This window comes from Pinus tabuliformis, chromosome 6 (assembly GCF_031772625.1).
Source record: "Pinus tabuliformis cultivar Carrire ecotype Pingquan chromosome 6, CPIR1, whole genome shotgun sequence".
NCBI classification, from domain to species: Eukaryota; Viridiplantae; Streptophyta; class Pinopsida; order Pinales; family Pinaceae; genus Pinus; species Pinus tabuliformis.
The window spans coordinates 664,382,347-664,398,262 of NC_142292.1; the positions used below are offsets into that span (position 1 = coordinate 664,382,347).

At 35.3% G+C, this 15,916-nt stretch overlaps 1 pseudogene across 1 annotated transcript; it reads right to left on the bottom strand.

Moving 5' to 3' along the window:
• Nucleotides 1-1,836: 1,836 nt before the first annotated feature.
• Nucleotides 1,837-3,598, bottom strand: LOC149260353 (indole-3-acetate O-methyltransferase 1-like; annotated as a pseudogene). The gene is made up of 3 exons (XR_016248267.1): nucleotides 3,120-3,598; nucleotides 2,540-2,806; nucleotides 1,837-2,291 (listed from the first exon to the last, which is right to left on the bottom strand). The product of XR_016248267.1 is annotated as an indole-3-acetate O-methyltransferase 1-like (transcript).
• Between the last annotated feature and the right edge of the window lie 12,318 nt (nucleotides 3,599-15,916).

Genomic DNA, 15,916 nt, shown 5'->3' on the forward strand with positions numbered 1-15,916 from the left:
AATGTAAAGGAGGTTGCCCCCTCGAAGAGGCTGAATTCTAAGGCGTGGATCTCTCTTTTCTATCTTTTTGTGAGCTGGTTTCATAACAATGAACATGTAATGTTTACTATGTTAGCCATGGTTTACTAGGTTTGCAAGGTTGACCTAGGTTTTGTAGGTTTACTAGGTTGGCCGAAGCTTACAAGGTTAACTAGGTTTGCTAGGTTGACCTAAGCTGACAAAGTTGACTAGGTTAATTAGGTTTACAAGGATTACAAGGTATACTATGTTGATATTTCATGTTTATTAGGTTTACCAAGGTTGGTATATCAAGTTGATGAGCATATAACATTTACTATGTCTTCTAGGTTGACCATGATTTAATATGTTGAGCTATGTTTACTACATTTAGGTTTATCTAGGTTTACTAGGTTGATCTTAGTTTAACTAGGTTTACCTAAGTTTACATGGTTGAATATGGTTAACTATTTTTTACCACAGTTGACCATGGACAACATAGTCAACCATGATCAAACATGAACAACTATGGTGAACCATAGTCATCCATAACCTATCATAGTCAACTATAGGTAGATGTGGACAAACATGGTCATCCATAGTCTACTACCATAATAATCCCTCCTCAACCCTAACTTTAAATTATTTAGCCATATTTAGCTAAAAGTAACCATTGTCGACTAATCCTCCCCACACAACGGGATTGTATGTCAACCACCATATACACCACTTCATGTATATTGACCACAATTATTAATTTGACTAGGATTATTTGAAAGGTTTCTTAATAATTACTAACTTAATTATATTATTTAAAGCTTCATAACTTTATAATAATACATTAAGATATATATTAACACATAAATAATACATTAATTTACACATGATAAAGCATTAATAGTCTTTTAATTTACACATTAACATATTAATCTATATACGTTATAAAAGGTAGAAAATAACATATTAATGTGGTTGTGTTAATCTTTAAATAATTTGTATCCTAAGCTCCCATTTACAAATATAACAGGTATACTAATTGCTTTGAAAGATGTGCATCATATTTTTGGTATAATAATATGCACATTATATATATGCTAGCATATGAGATTCTATACAATGATGTTTAAGTATTTTATGTTTTCATTTTTTAAGTTAGAATAAGATGATATAATTTTTTATAAGATTGTGATTTTTAGTTATGTAGACTTATTTTTTAAATGTATAAATAGATTTAATACTCTAAAAGATCTATAAAACACTCTTATTATGCAAATTAGATAGCTTAAATTTATGACTAACAAATTCTATCATATTTTAAACAAAATTGAGTAAAAAATACAGTTTGAGTGGGCCTAATGGTTAAGAGCATGTGTTTCCTCCTAAGTGGTCACAGGTTCAAAACCAGAGGGGGGTAGAGTATGTATGCCTTCGTAGATTTAGCAGTCAAATTGCGTGGAGGTGGGTCCCTTGTCCCACAAACAAGGGGGTCTCATACACCAATTTGGTGTCCGGCTTGGCTGTGACCTTAAAAATAGATATTATTATTATTATTATTATAACAAAGAAAAACCAAAAAACACATAATATTTTTTTAATAAATATATTATTATAAAAAATTATTGGTTATAAATATAATTTTTTAACTATATTTAAAAAAATTCATTATAAAAAAATAAGAATACCATTCACTTTTTATCCTTAATATGATAGGACATAGTATGATAAGCCAAATACTTACACTAAAATTTGTTATAATTAAATAATAATAATTACTAATTTTTGTATAAAACTAATTTTTTTTTTGAGAAAAATACATACTTTTAACCATTAAACCCATTTAAACTATATAATATTATTCATCTTACATTTTTGAAATTATCAAAGTAAAACTCCTGGTTTTTTAATAAACCCTTATTATACAACCGGGATGCAAGATGACCTAAAGAGTGAATCAAGAAATCAAGCTCTTTTGCGAATAAGAACGGCAACAGCGACGTCGAGTTTTTCGAGAACGAACTCTTCATATTTAGCAGCGGCCCTCTTTGCAATCCTCATGAAAATTTCATCCACAAGATGCTCATCCGACCCCAAGTGAGTTCCCACAATATTCTCCCAAACCTCTCCTCTTCCCCTGCTCTAACCTCCAACAATGGATGCAAAGGAAAACCAGTGAGAAGCCTCATGTTATCTATTTCGAATGACTGCTCCGATTCCACGATGCTCTGCAGCTCTTCCACGCTTGGACAGTAGAAAGGAATGTTGAAGGAGTCTAGTTTCGGTTTATCAATCAAACTCTGCCAGTTAAAATGAAACGTCATTAAGTTTAGTTTGTGTTTGTGTGATTGTGCAAAATAGTTGTTATTCTCCCACCATTTTAAATTAACATATTAATACTTACTCTCTTAAGTAAATCTATACTAAGTAACTTCTATAAAAACATTTTTGCCATTAGCCAAAAAGAGCAGACCCAATGCCCAAATAAATTTTATGTTTAAATATCCAAATGTAATTCTGAGATATTATATCGATTTATCTATTCTACCTCTTTCACTAGCTCCTCAAATGCTGCTTCCAAGTGACGAGCGCAAGCTCCTAACCCGCTTTGTTGCTTTATGTCGTCAGAATTACGAGCCGGGAGCGCTATGAACATGCATCCTCCGGGAACAATTTCCTGTGCTCGGGCTTCTAAAAATGATGCCAAGTCTTGCCTGAATTGGTTGAGATACGAATCGGCCACTGTATCACTGGATATATAGACATGACCCTCGTTCCAAGCAATAGAATTTCTGTCCTCAACGTCAGCAGGAACCTGAATAAATTTGTTCACACTTAGTGGATTTTTTTTAAGGCATAATTTTATTATCCGAAAACGAAAATGAAACCACGTTATGCAGATACCGGCATCTCATAGATGACCAGGTCTACTGTTTCATCTATTAAAAAAAAAGTAGAATCACTTATAAAAGTGCTACTTTAAAAGTTAAATATATAGCAAACCAATCTAAATATCTAGTCCAATATTCCAAAATCATCTGATTGTAAAATATTCCAAAATCTGAGATTCAACAATTTTAACCCTTATCAATAAAATACTCATAAAATTGAATGTGTCCCTCACTCACTCGAGAGAGCCAGTGCAGGCTAGCGGAGGAGTGGCAGAAATGGAGGGTTTGCCTTGGGAAAAGGCGTCCGTAATGCGATCCCGACACCGCTGATGGGAAGTAACATCTAGTCGCTGGAGGCTTATCTTCATTGTGCTCTGCTGCTGTTATTCCATCTGCGCCGCCTTTCAGTGGAGGCAACGTTCGAAATAATGTATTGAAATCATTTGACGGGAGATCGGCGAAGTGCACCTGGAATTCCGGCACGTCCGTGGAATGCCGAATGAAAGTTAATTTCACAGCATTCACGATGGTGTCTACTGCGAGCAGAGTATTGATCCCCGTTGCGCACCCCAAATCTGCAATACGAAATACGTTATCTACCTCCCTCATTCCCATGACAGATGTCACGTTCTCGTAGATCGAATGCTCCAGAACGGGCTTCATGGCCATAGCCATATTTAACCGCACGACCATCATTGCAATGAGTGGATTAGTGGATTCTTTTGGGTGGATTAATGTTTTACTGGATAGAACATAAATGCTTTCCCAGACAGAATGAATTAGTCCATTAGAAATATTAATATTTCTAATTATAAGATTGCGAGCTCAGATTAATGGGATTACCTGGAGAGATGAATTGTTGACATAGCTCGAATCCCCGTTTCCACCCTTCATGCACAGCACATTCTGCAGGTTTTTCATGGTCTCCATTGGATAGACGACCCAAAAGGCTCGGCGATTATTTCGCGACACTGAAAGCTGAATGCAATACGTGAAACCAAGCAACTTCAACTACGAATACTTATAGCACCTCAGGACTATTGAGTTGGTAATATCAGCATTTGTGATCTTAGCCACAGGATTCGAACACGAAACGTCGTTAAAAAAAAGCGTGCAGTGCATAGGAGATGGATTAGTCCATTTCATTGACACTGGAAGCACAAGAAACATTCTTATTTTATTCATGTTGAATTTAAAGATGGATTAGTCCCTTTCATTGACAATTGAGCACGAGAAACATGTTGAATGTAATAAGATGGATTAGTCCATTTCATTGACAATTGAAGCACAACAAACATTCTTATTTTATTCAGGTTGAATTTAAAGATGGATTAGTCCCTTTCATTGACAATTAAGCACGAGAAACATGTTAAATTTAATTTGATGGTTGATAACGGAAAAATTAGAAATTAGAAATTGAATAGGTATATAAATGTTACGTTGTCTTATTTGTTTTCTTCTATCTCATTTCAAAATATTCTTCTTTGTCTTATTCTGTCCTATTTCAAAATATTCTCGTTTGTTTATTCTGTACTCTTTCAAAATATTCTTAAACTTAACCAATTAAAAATAAAATATTCTTATTTGTTTTATTCGGTCCTATTTCAAAATATTCTCGTTTGTTTTATTCTATAATATTTCAAAATATTTGTAAAATAAAAATAACTTTAAAAATGCTATTTATTTATAAATCATTTCAATTTATAAATAATTATTTAATAAAATTTATATAAGATGTTTAGATGTTGTTTAATACACACATAAATTTGTGTTGTGTTAAAGGCCGAATATGGCAGTAGGGAATGACAGTTGGGAATGGAAAAAGTTATGCGGTATCATGGTTTTGGTAAGGGAGAAAAAAGGTTGTCTCATTCAGTGAGGAAAAAAGGACTCAAATAAGCAATTTATTTGGTTTAAAATATCAGAAAATGGAAACCACATTAGAATTGCAGCATGCTATTTTGCGCCGCAAGTTTCAAAAATCTACAAAGGTAGAGGGCTTGACCACAAAGATCCATTTAAGGCCTTAAAATCGGATATTGCAACATATTCGCAACTAAGTGAAGTCCTTATAGTTGGTGATTTCAATGCTAGGACTGCAAGTGAGCAAGCTAACATTTTTTGCTGTAAAGATGATTGTGACCCTATTTGGCTGAGTAATTATCAGTGGGAAAGAATTTCAGAGGACAAGGGCTGCAATCTCTTTGGTGAAAAATTGCTTACTCTATGTGGGGCCTTTGATTTAGTCATTTGTAATGGCTTGACTAGATGGGCAAAGTCCGGTACTTTCACTTGCGATACTTACAATGGAGCAAGTGTAGTAGATTATGTAATTTGCTCGCATAGTTTGTGTGAGAAAATGGAGGAAGTTTTGATTGGAGATCAGTTGTGAGACTTAAAATCAGATCACAAGCCAATTTATTTGAGTTTCTCTTGAACAAAAAAAAAACAATTAGAGTAAAAAATTCAGCATGTCCAACAAAATCTCCCACAAGGAAAAATTATTTTGACCCCAAAAAATTGTAATACCTTTAAAATGACACTAGAGAGGCTCTTCGAGAAGGAAAAAATCACAATTCACAGCTTTCATAGTCATGAATTAACACATTTAATTCAATGTGTACTTGCAAAGTGCAAAAGAGCAAAAATTAAGAAGTCTAAAACAAATTGCTTTCCGGTTAATGCTTGGTTTGACGAGGAATGCAAAAAGGCAAGGATAATGTGGAAAGAGTCAAACAAGGATAACATAAAACTCAAAGCTTACAAGCAGTTATTAAGCAAGAAAAAGACCAATTTCATGGTTTCAAGGAGGGAAGAACTAATCTTCCTTGGGAAAAATAATCCCAAATTATTTTGGAAGGAGCTCCAACTGAAAAAGATACAAACTGGAAATAGTATTACAACTTCTAAATGGTTTGACTATGCAAGACAACTCTATGAGCAGGATCCCAAGGTTGACCCTCCCCCCTTGGTCAACACTAATACTGAACTCTTCAAGGTGTAAGAGGTAGAGATGGGTATCAAGAAGTTGGGTGTTGGAAAATAAAAGACTTAGTTGAACTCCAAGAAGAATATCGAAAGTGGGGCTCAAAGATTCTTGCACCTCACATCACAAAAAATTTCAACAACACCATACAATAGGGGCTCCCCATAGATTGGACAACTAGTCTGGCAATACCTTTTTTCAAGAGCGATGACGTCAATAATGCCTTCAATTATAGGACCATCATGATAAATCCTTTGTTTGCAAAGCTATTTGGAAGCATGCTAGAAAATAAAATTAGCAAGTGGGCAGAAGAAAGACATAAGCATGCTAAAGGGCAAGAAAGTTTTAGACCTAAACATTCCACAGTTGGTCATTGTATAACTTTAAGGCACATCATTGAAAAAGTTTGGGAGAAAAAGGAAGAAATCTTTTGTTGCTTTGTTGATTTCAGAAAAGCATTTGACTCGGTTCCTAGGGATAAGATTTGGCACAAAATGGAAGAACTTGGGGTTCCTATACATTTGAGAGCAGTTGTGCATAAGCTGTATGAAGAGGTGAAAGTCAAAATTAGAACTTCAGCAGACATTTCTGAAAGTTTTAGAAGAGATATCGCGGTCAAGTAAGGTTTCCCACTGTCTCCTACCCTTTTTGGTTTATATATCGACAAGCTTGAGGAGTGGTTAAATTCACAAGGGGGTGATGGTATCTATTTGGGCAAGTTTGTTATAAGGCTTCTTTTGTATGCAGATGACCTTATTCTGATTGCTAAATCGACTCTTGGTTTGCAAGAGCACTTACTATCCCTTGAGCATTTTTCTAGAAGTGTGGGGATGCAAGTCAATATCGGCAAAACAAAAGTAGTGGTTTTCTCTAAGAAAAGAAAACAGAACCAACATAAGTTCTACTTTGAAGGCAACATTATGCAAGAAGTTGTGGATTATAAACACCTCGGAATTGACTTCAACAAAAATCTAAGTTGTAATGGTTGTAGAAAGAAAATAACTTTGGGGAGTTGGAAAGCATTTTATGCTTTTCAAAATAGGTGTAGAGAGGCAGAGTTATGGGACTGGAAAACCACTCAAACTCTTTTTGGGCTTCTAGTGATTCCAATGATTCTCTATGGTTGTGAACTATGGGCCAGCAGTACATCCGACATGTAGTGGAGACAAATTGAGAAAATTCAGAAGCGTTTGATTACAAACAAATTTAAGATTAAAATTGCAGTTCCTTATGCTATCTTGTTAAGTAAAACAAGGACTACTCCTATTGAAGCAATTGCTATGGTGCAGGTCATAAGGTATTTAAAAAAATTTGAGTAAATCGAAGAGGGTAGATGGCCTAAGGTTGTCTTTAATGACAAATTGTGTAAGAGAAAAAAACTTGGATGCAACAAAATAACAAATGGTGTAGCAAATGGGGTATTTACTTGAACGCGTGCCCCATAAAAAACAACGAGATAAAAGCTTTTGTTATGAAAAAGTTCCACAAGTGTACTTGGGATAAGGAGCTAGGAAGAAAGAAAAAGTACTATATTGAAGTGTTTAATCCCACTTATAGTCATCAACCAAAAGCATACATAGAGGCCAATATCTCTTGGAGAGACAAAATTCTTATTGCTCAGTTAAGGACTAATTCTCATATACTCCGTTGTGAAACAGGGCACTGGAAAAGTGCAAAAGAAGTGTGGGAGGAAAGAGTATGCATTTTTTGTTCTTCCGGAAAAGTGGAAACAGAAAAACATTTCATTTTAGAATGTGAGGCCTTTAAAGACAACAGGGAAAGTTATGCAGATATGCTGGCAGCTATTTCTTGGGATAATCTATTTAGCAAGGAGTTTGCCGAGAAGCTGGGAACACTTATTTTGAAACTTCACAGGAAAGGCTGAATACATCAAGCAGATGAAGAAACAATCTATCCCATAGGCTATATTTAGCCTCGTGGATGTTAAAATAATTTCTTTCTTTCTTTCTTTCTATGTCCAGTGTAGTGAAATCTATGTGGGCAAGCTTTATTAAAAGTAGTCACAACCATGCAATATCCAGAAAATAAAATGCCCATCCCAATTGTTAAGTGTTTAAAAAAATTGGATTTTTTGTTTTTCCTAAAATTGATAACATAATTTTAAATATAAACTGTAAATATGATTTCTTGTTATTTAAAAAATATATAAATTTAATATTTAAAAAAATAAAATCTATAAATAAAATTTACTTAAATTTAAAAATAAAATAAAATCCAAAAGAACCTCTATTATCATAATTATAAGACGCTTCAGAAAATACATCTATACATAGTCTATAATAACCCGATCATATTCCTATAAAAAAAACATCAACATCATATATAAGAATTTTCCCATATAGACGTGGGATCGAATAATTAAAAGAAAACATAAACTTAGCAAGGTTCTCATCAAATCAAATTAAAACTATCAACAAAATATCGAGAAGTGCTCATGAATAAGAAATCTTGCTAAAGCTAAGTAAACTGCTACGACAGAGAGCATAGTTTGTCTCGCCCATATGATATGATAAACCTTTCTTCGGTTTGGGCATACACAATAGTGTTATGATCCTCGTATATGAGAAAAAGTGATCTCTTTGAAAACACCTAGAAGAGGATCTTCAAATGAAGACTTATAATTGAAATAATTAATAGCTATTTTGGAATCCTAGAACACAAACATAGTTTTAGAAAGCCAATGAACACAAAATAGAAATCTCCAAAGAGTCTTCATCTCTGCCTTGGAACTTGTCCTTGCACCACTATTCCAACTAAAAATATAGTATTGCCTTGAGGATAATACGATATATGCCCCAAAGCTACATACTTCTTTTTTTGTGCATATCCACATCAAAAAAAGCTAACATGATATTTTCCCCCAACAACTTATACGTTGAAAACTTCTGTTAATTCCCTTTTTAGCCATCAATTCATATTCCTTGAAGTATGATAAGATGTTGTTTCAATTTTGTCAATATTTAAGGAAATATTTTCAAAAAATGAAAGCATTCATGAATCTTTAGATTTCCCAAAATACAAAGAAGGGGAGTGATTCCAATCACCATCAATTCTTTTAAAACATTAATCCAAATGGACACAACAAATGGGAATTTGAGGACTAAGTGAAACATTCTTGAAATCACCATGACACATATGACATCTGCTAGGTTCGTGGAAAATCCTCTTGCCCATATTCTCCCAAGTAAGAATCTCGTTTTGCCACACCATCCATCTGAAGCATTTTATTTTCAGAGGCATATGCCAAGACCAAACTTTTTGATACCACATTTTCACTGAGGAAACCATATGAGAAAAAGACAAATGGTAATATATCTCCTCTGTAGAAATAATACCCTGTAGTGTGTTCCCATCCCACTTGAGAGCATTGACCTCATCTGGAAATGAGATGCCTGCCATGTATAAATTAACAATATATTGATCCCATACCTTCTCTAATGCACCAACTAAACCCAGCTCACGGGATCTAATCCATATAATATATAGACATCTTAGATTATTTTTAGACTGCATTTGGTTTAGGAAAAAAAAATCCCTTGCCATGTATGTGATGAATGATCTCCATGGGTAGAGAGTGATTGCCTTGAAATCCCTTGATCAAATCCATCTCAATCTCCACTTCGGCACTTGAACATATCCCCCATCGAAGATTGCCAAGTAACCAATGCTTTAATTTCATAAAGCTATTCCAAATGCATGAATTGTTTTTTGTTAACCCAACTCTAGTTTTGATCCATACTAGAAGAGATTGAGCTTTTAGATATTTTTCCTTAATGATCTATTGTCATTAGCAAGATCTGAATAGTGGGCACCAAAATCTCTTAATAATCTTTGCCCATCCAAATTTCTCCATGTATTTGATTCCCCATCCACCCTCTTCTTTCCTCTGGGATAGAACCTCCCGACATATTAGATGAATCTTTTATGCACCTTGAGCACCAGACCAAATAAAATTTGGGATAATGGAATTGATTTTTCTTATGACATGCTTAGGGATCAATTATAAGTGCATCCAATATAGAGAGATACTTTGTAAGACTAATTCAACAAGGGTCAATCTTTTGCTAAGACCTTGCCATGTATGTTCCCATGTCCTCAAACAAACATCATACATTTTAATCAACCACTGCTAATCGCCGATTTTATATCAATTTGGTTTTTAGATTAAAACCAAGGTATTTGAACCCGCCATCCAATTTAGAGACATCAACTAAAAATATTTATGCAATCTTTGAAGTCCGAGCTTGGTATTCTGAAGCATGAATTAGTATGCATTTTTTTTATTCATGTACAACCAAGAGGCTTCCTCGAATTTAGAAATGACATGAAATAGATGCATCCATTGAGCCATGGAAACCTAACCAAAAATAAGAACATAATCCACATAGTCGCATGCTTTATGCAAGTACAAATTTAAAATTAAATCCTGCTTCCTTCGAACTTTCATGGAAAGTATAGTTTCCTGTGCAATGGCCACAACATCTTGAATTTGGTGGTGCTTTAGAAAACCAAACTATTCATGGGAGATAAAGTGGGAGATTGTATCTTTTAAGTGAGTCTTAATAATCTTTGAAATAATTTTATAAAAGATGTTGCACAACAAAATAGTCCAGAAGTCCACGAAAGAGGTATCTTTTGAAGTTTTTGGTATCATAGCAATAAAGGATGAGTTTAAAGTGCCTAAAATTTTACGTCCAGTCCTCACCTCTTTAGTAAGCCTTAACAAATCAAGGCCCATGATATCCATAAAGTGAACAAATATTTACATTTTCCATCTTTTCAGCCGTGGCAATTTATCCTTGGCAAAATTTTTTAGAACAAAATTCATTTCTTCAATAGAGATGAGAGCACCAACATACCCATCATCCTCCACAAAGAACACCTATTTATGAATGAAGAAAATAAAGTCGATTATCAATATCCACCTCTACCCTTTCCTAATATAGATCCTCGAAATATCAAACAACTTTCTTACAAAGATCATGTATTTTAAAAAAACACATCTCCTCACCATCCAACATTTCCCAAATAGTGTTCATCTGCCTTCTCTAAGAAGCAAAATTGTGAAAACAAATTGTATTTTTGTGACCACCAACGATCTAGGTGGTGCGACTCTTTAATATCCATTCATCTTCTTGCAGTGTCAAAATGTGTTTGTTGCGACCGTCCAGATCCATGATCACTTTATGAGTTCCTTATTTAACAATCCTAGGACAATAGGGTCATATATCCTAGACATATTCTACTCAATTTCCTCCAGTTATTTTGTATGACCCCACTTTTTTTCTCTTTCCTAGCATCAAATCACCTTTCTTAATACTCCAATTTGTCACAAAAAACTCCATCCATGATGACCCCACAGAAAAAGTCAAGGTAGTCCATGTATGTCTTACCAATTGTACGAAATCAGGCTCACCTAGCCGTGAGCAATTGTATTTGAAAGGGATTCCTCGCTAGACACTTTCTCCTTTCCATTGCAAAATGATCATAGAGTGATCTAAAATAAGGTACAAGAAATCCAAGATTGCATATAGGGCCAAGACTTTCCAGCAAAATTTTGTGGACCAAAAAACAACCCAATCTCTTTGCAATAATCTTTGGGCCAAACTGTCCATTTCTCTATGTCGGAATGAGCAGGTTCGATAGAATGTCTAGAATGTAGTTTTTGTCAAAAATATCATGTTGGGTCTATTCTACAGTGAGACCCTAAAACTTTAGCCCCAGTGATAAGGGATTTGATCTTCAATAATCCACAAACATCCAACTTGTTCCAAAAGTCCTTTCTAGATTCATATGGCATGTACGTATTGAGGATGTGAAATATGTCTGAGGATCCCCTAATGAAAATTGTTAATAGAATCCCTGCAAAATGTTTGAAAGCCATGAATTCAGCCATCAGGGGATTCCACAAAGAAACCACGCCCCTTGAGAGTCTAGTAGCATCGGTTGAGACAAGCTTCCATCGAGGACACATTTTCAAGAAATATGTCTAGGCTTTATCGACCACCACCATTGTTTCTAAAATTAGAATAATCTTTAGACATACAGTTTTGATTAAATTTTAAGGGAATTTATTTTTGGGGCATTCCCTAGTCCCTACAAATTGAGGGAGAAAACATTCATGATGGAAGATTGAAAACAAACATATTTTCTCTAAGGGCCCACGCTACAAAGTCATTAATAAAGGAAACATCATGTATATCACCCAGCTTATCCAACAAATTGAGGGATTTATCAGGAGGATTCGAGCACCCTCGAGGAGTCAACATAATTCGACCCCTCTACTTCCTACTAATCGTAATGTTCATAGTGGAATTGGGGCTAATTTGTGGGAAAGATGGAGATCCAATGTTGGAGTGGATAGTGAGAGACACCATATCCAGGGCCTAGGTTTGCCATAAAAATTCAAGGTCACTCCCCATTGAATTAGTGGGGGAGAGGGAACCAAAAATGACCCAAAATGAATATTGGGGGATTTACCAGCTAGAGAAAAATTTTGTTTCGAGGGGATGTCCTCAATACCACCATCCTCCAATTGATCTGTGAGAGCCTCAAGAGTTGGAACAAATGTACAAGACTCCAAAAGAGGAATATATTTGTGGAGAGTTGAAATGCACACAGAACAGGTTCAAACCACCAGGATTTTATAAGATGAAGGGTGTTCCATAGGCATATTTGTAGAAAAATATTTTTGCACATCCACATGTATAATTTCCAAAAAAACATCACAAGAAGAAGAAGGAAGGGTGGGAGAGAAATATTTATCTGTAGTACCTAGAGATGTGAGACGAGATACCATGCAAAAATGTTCCTTTTCCACCTTATCTGAATAAGAGAAATCCCCATCCATAGACTGCATAAAATCCACCATACCAGGTCTAGAAGAGTATCCCCCAAGCCGACAAGGAAATTTTGTGAGAATGTGCCTCGAGTTAGGGGAATTTTGTGGTCTAAAATGGGTCTCCTAAGGAAAGTATAAAATAGTAGTGGAAATAATAAAATAAGATTAGATTACATTATCAAATTTTAGAGGGAAAAAAGAAAAACTATTTTTTCAACTCGTATTTTCAACTTATCTCCCTATGGGTTTACTCAAATTTTGAGAGAAAACACTCGTTGGATGCAAAATTTGATTCCTCATCCAAGGAGTACCCATGTTTCATACTTTTGATGGACCCTAATACATGGAAACTGAGAAATTCATGAAAAATGTGATTGCAATAATGCTTTTTCATGTATTTCACATTTTTCATGTAGCAAGGTCCATCGAAGGTATGCAACATGGCTACTCCTTGGATGAGGAATTAAAGTTTTCATCCAACAAGTACTCCCACTTGAAATTTGAGTAAAACCTTAGGGAGATAAGTTGAAAATACGAGTTGAAAAAGTAGTTTTATTATTTTTTAATCTTTTTACTTTCCTACTTCAAAAATGGTGAATCATCCCCCATGGTTGACATCATCATCTTGAATCCTATTCGTTCTTATAAAGTTTATTTTGGTTGTACATTTTTCTTAGGAGGCCCATTTTAGACCTCAAAATCCCCCTAATGTCTAGTGGTATGTAAGGCAGCAAACAGGATGCCCCAATAGTTTATTTGTTGTCAAAAAGTCAAAATACCCCATAACCTACCTAAGAAATCTAGTTCCACCTCCACCAATAACCTACCCGAGAAATCTAGTTCCACCTCCACTAATAACCTACCCAAGAAATCTAGTTCCACCAGGACCCAAGCGATTCACTTTTCCATACCACAAAGACTACCTTAGTCCATGTAAATAAACCTGCCAATCAAATTCCCAATTTATATCATGGCTTGTCGTGTCCACAGTTCTAGTGGGAGGCCTGAGAGTTTAACCCAAATAAAATGTTTGGAAAGGAACCTCAATAAGCAGGTTAAAGCCTGTTATGAACCAGCTCATCAAAAAGATAGAAAAGATAGATCAACGCCTTAGAATTTAGCCTCTTCGAGGGGGCAACCTCCTTTACATTACATAAATGAACAATTCTTGGATGATACAAATGACAAAACCTCCTTTCTATATATAGGAGTCTAAGGAGTCACAATATAACCCAGCCGACCTAACAATAATAATATAAAGCCACAAAAATAACAATAGCGGGATTCTATGGGGCACAGTAACAAAAGTATGGGGACAATAGGGGCACAACAATATTAATAAGGGATACAACTACAATAATAATGGGGTAATCACTAGTATTATAGGGACCTATCATGCCCCTCTCCTTCAAAAAAGTGTTGTCCTCAACGCTTGAGTAGTTCTGGATGTTTCTGTATAAAATTCTCATCCTCCCATGTGGAATCTTCAGTGGATAAGTTCTTCCACTTGATGAGATGCTCTGAAATTGATCGATTTCGTAGTTGTCGAGTTCTTGTTTCTGTGACTGTTTCCGGTTCCAATATAATTTTTCCTTCCTCGTCAAGTTCTGGTAATATTGTTTGAACTGGGAGCTTTTCGCCTATAACTTTCTTTAAACATGAAACATGGAAAACTGGCTGCACTCGAGATGCTGCAGGAAGCTCCAATTTGTATGCCATAGTACCAATCTTTTGCAACACCTTGTATGGACCATAATACTTTGGCGATAATTTATTATCCTTCGTAGCTTGCTTGAGGGACATCTGTTTATATGGTTGTAGCCGTAGGAATACCCAATTGCCTACATCAAAACTTCTTTCGTTGCGATGTTGATCTGCCTGTTGTTTCATTCTATTCTGTGCCAAGACGAGGTTATCCTTTAAGAGTTGGAGGACTTGTTGTTGATGTTCAATGTGATGTTCGACTGCTTGAACCTTAGAATTTTCTCTTAAATATGATGTGATGGATGGTGGCTGATATCCATAAAGTTCCATAAATGGGGTCATTTTTGTTGTTGTATGGAAGGAAGTGTTATACCACCATTCAACCAAAGGCAACCATTTGACCCATTGTGTCTGTTTATTAGATACAAAGCAACGAAGGTATCCTTCCAAACATTTGTTTACTATCTCAGTTTGCCCATCAGATTGAGGATGATAAGATGAGCTATGAGCTAACTGAGTACCAAGACAAGAAAATAATTATATCCAAAAATTTCCAGTGAAAATGGGATCTCTGTCACTTACAATAATCTTTGGGTTTCCATGTAGCTTTTGAATTTTTTCCATAAATGCAGTAGAAACTGTACTGGCTTTCAATGGATGTGATAATGCACAAAAGTGTGCATACTTGGTAAGTCTGTCAACTACCGCCATGATGACACTCTTTCCCTCAAACTTGGGTAAACCTTTGATAAAATCCATTGAAACCTCCTACCAACATTGGCTTGGAATGGATAAAGGTTGTAATAGACCCGGGGTCTTAATTGTTTCAACTTTATTTTGTTGGGAAACCAAACATTCCACCACAAACTTTTGAATATCCGATTTAAGGCCATCCCAAAAAAATTCCTTCTTAACCCTGTGGTAAGTTTTTAAAAATCCTGACTGCCCTCCGAAGGGAGAAGTGTGCAATTCCATAAGAATCTTTTGTTTGAGTTGCGAATTCTTACAGAGGTATAAGCGATCTTTGTATCATAACGAATCATTTTTCCAGCTAAATGTATCAGATGTACTGGAATCTTGTTGTAACTTTCGAATAAGTGCCCACACTTCTTCATCATTCTTCCACTCCTCCCTTGCTTCATTTATCCAATCTGGCTGGATAATAGAAATGGCACACAACAACGCTTCCACATCCTCATCCTTTCTTGAGAGTGCATCTGCCACCACATTTTGCTTCCCTTTTTGTAGATGATTTCAAAGTCATAACCCAACATCTTTGTGACCCACTTTTGTTGCTCTTCAAAGGATAATATTTGTTCTAAAAAGTATTTAAGGCTATCATGATCCATTTTTACCTTGAAGTTTCTTCCCATTAGGTAGGGTCGCCATTTCTTAAGTGCATGTAGTATTGCCAACATTTCCTTCTCATAAATAGCTTTGTGTAAAAAATTTCCCTTGATTGGACGACTTTCAAAAGCAATG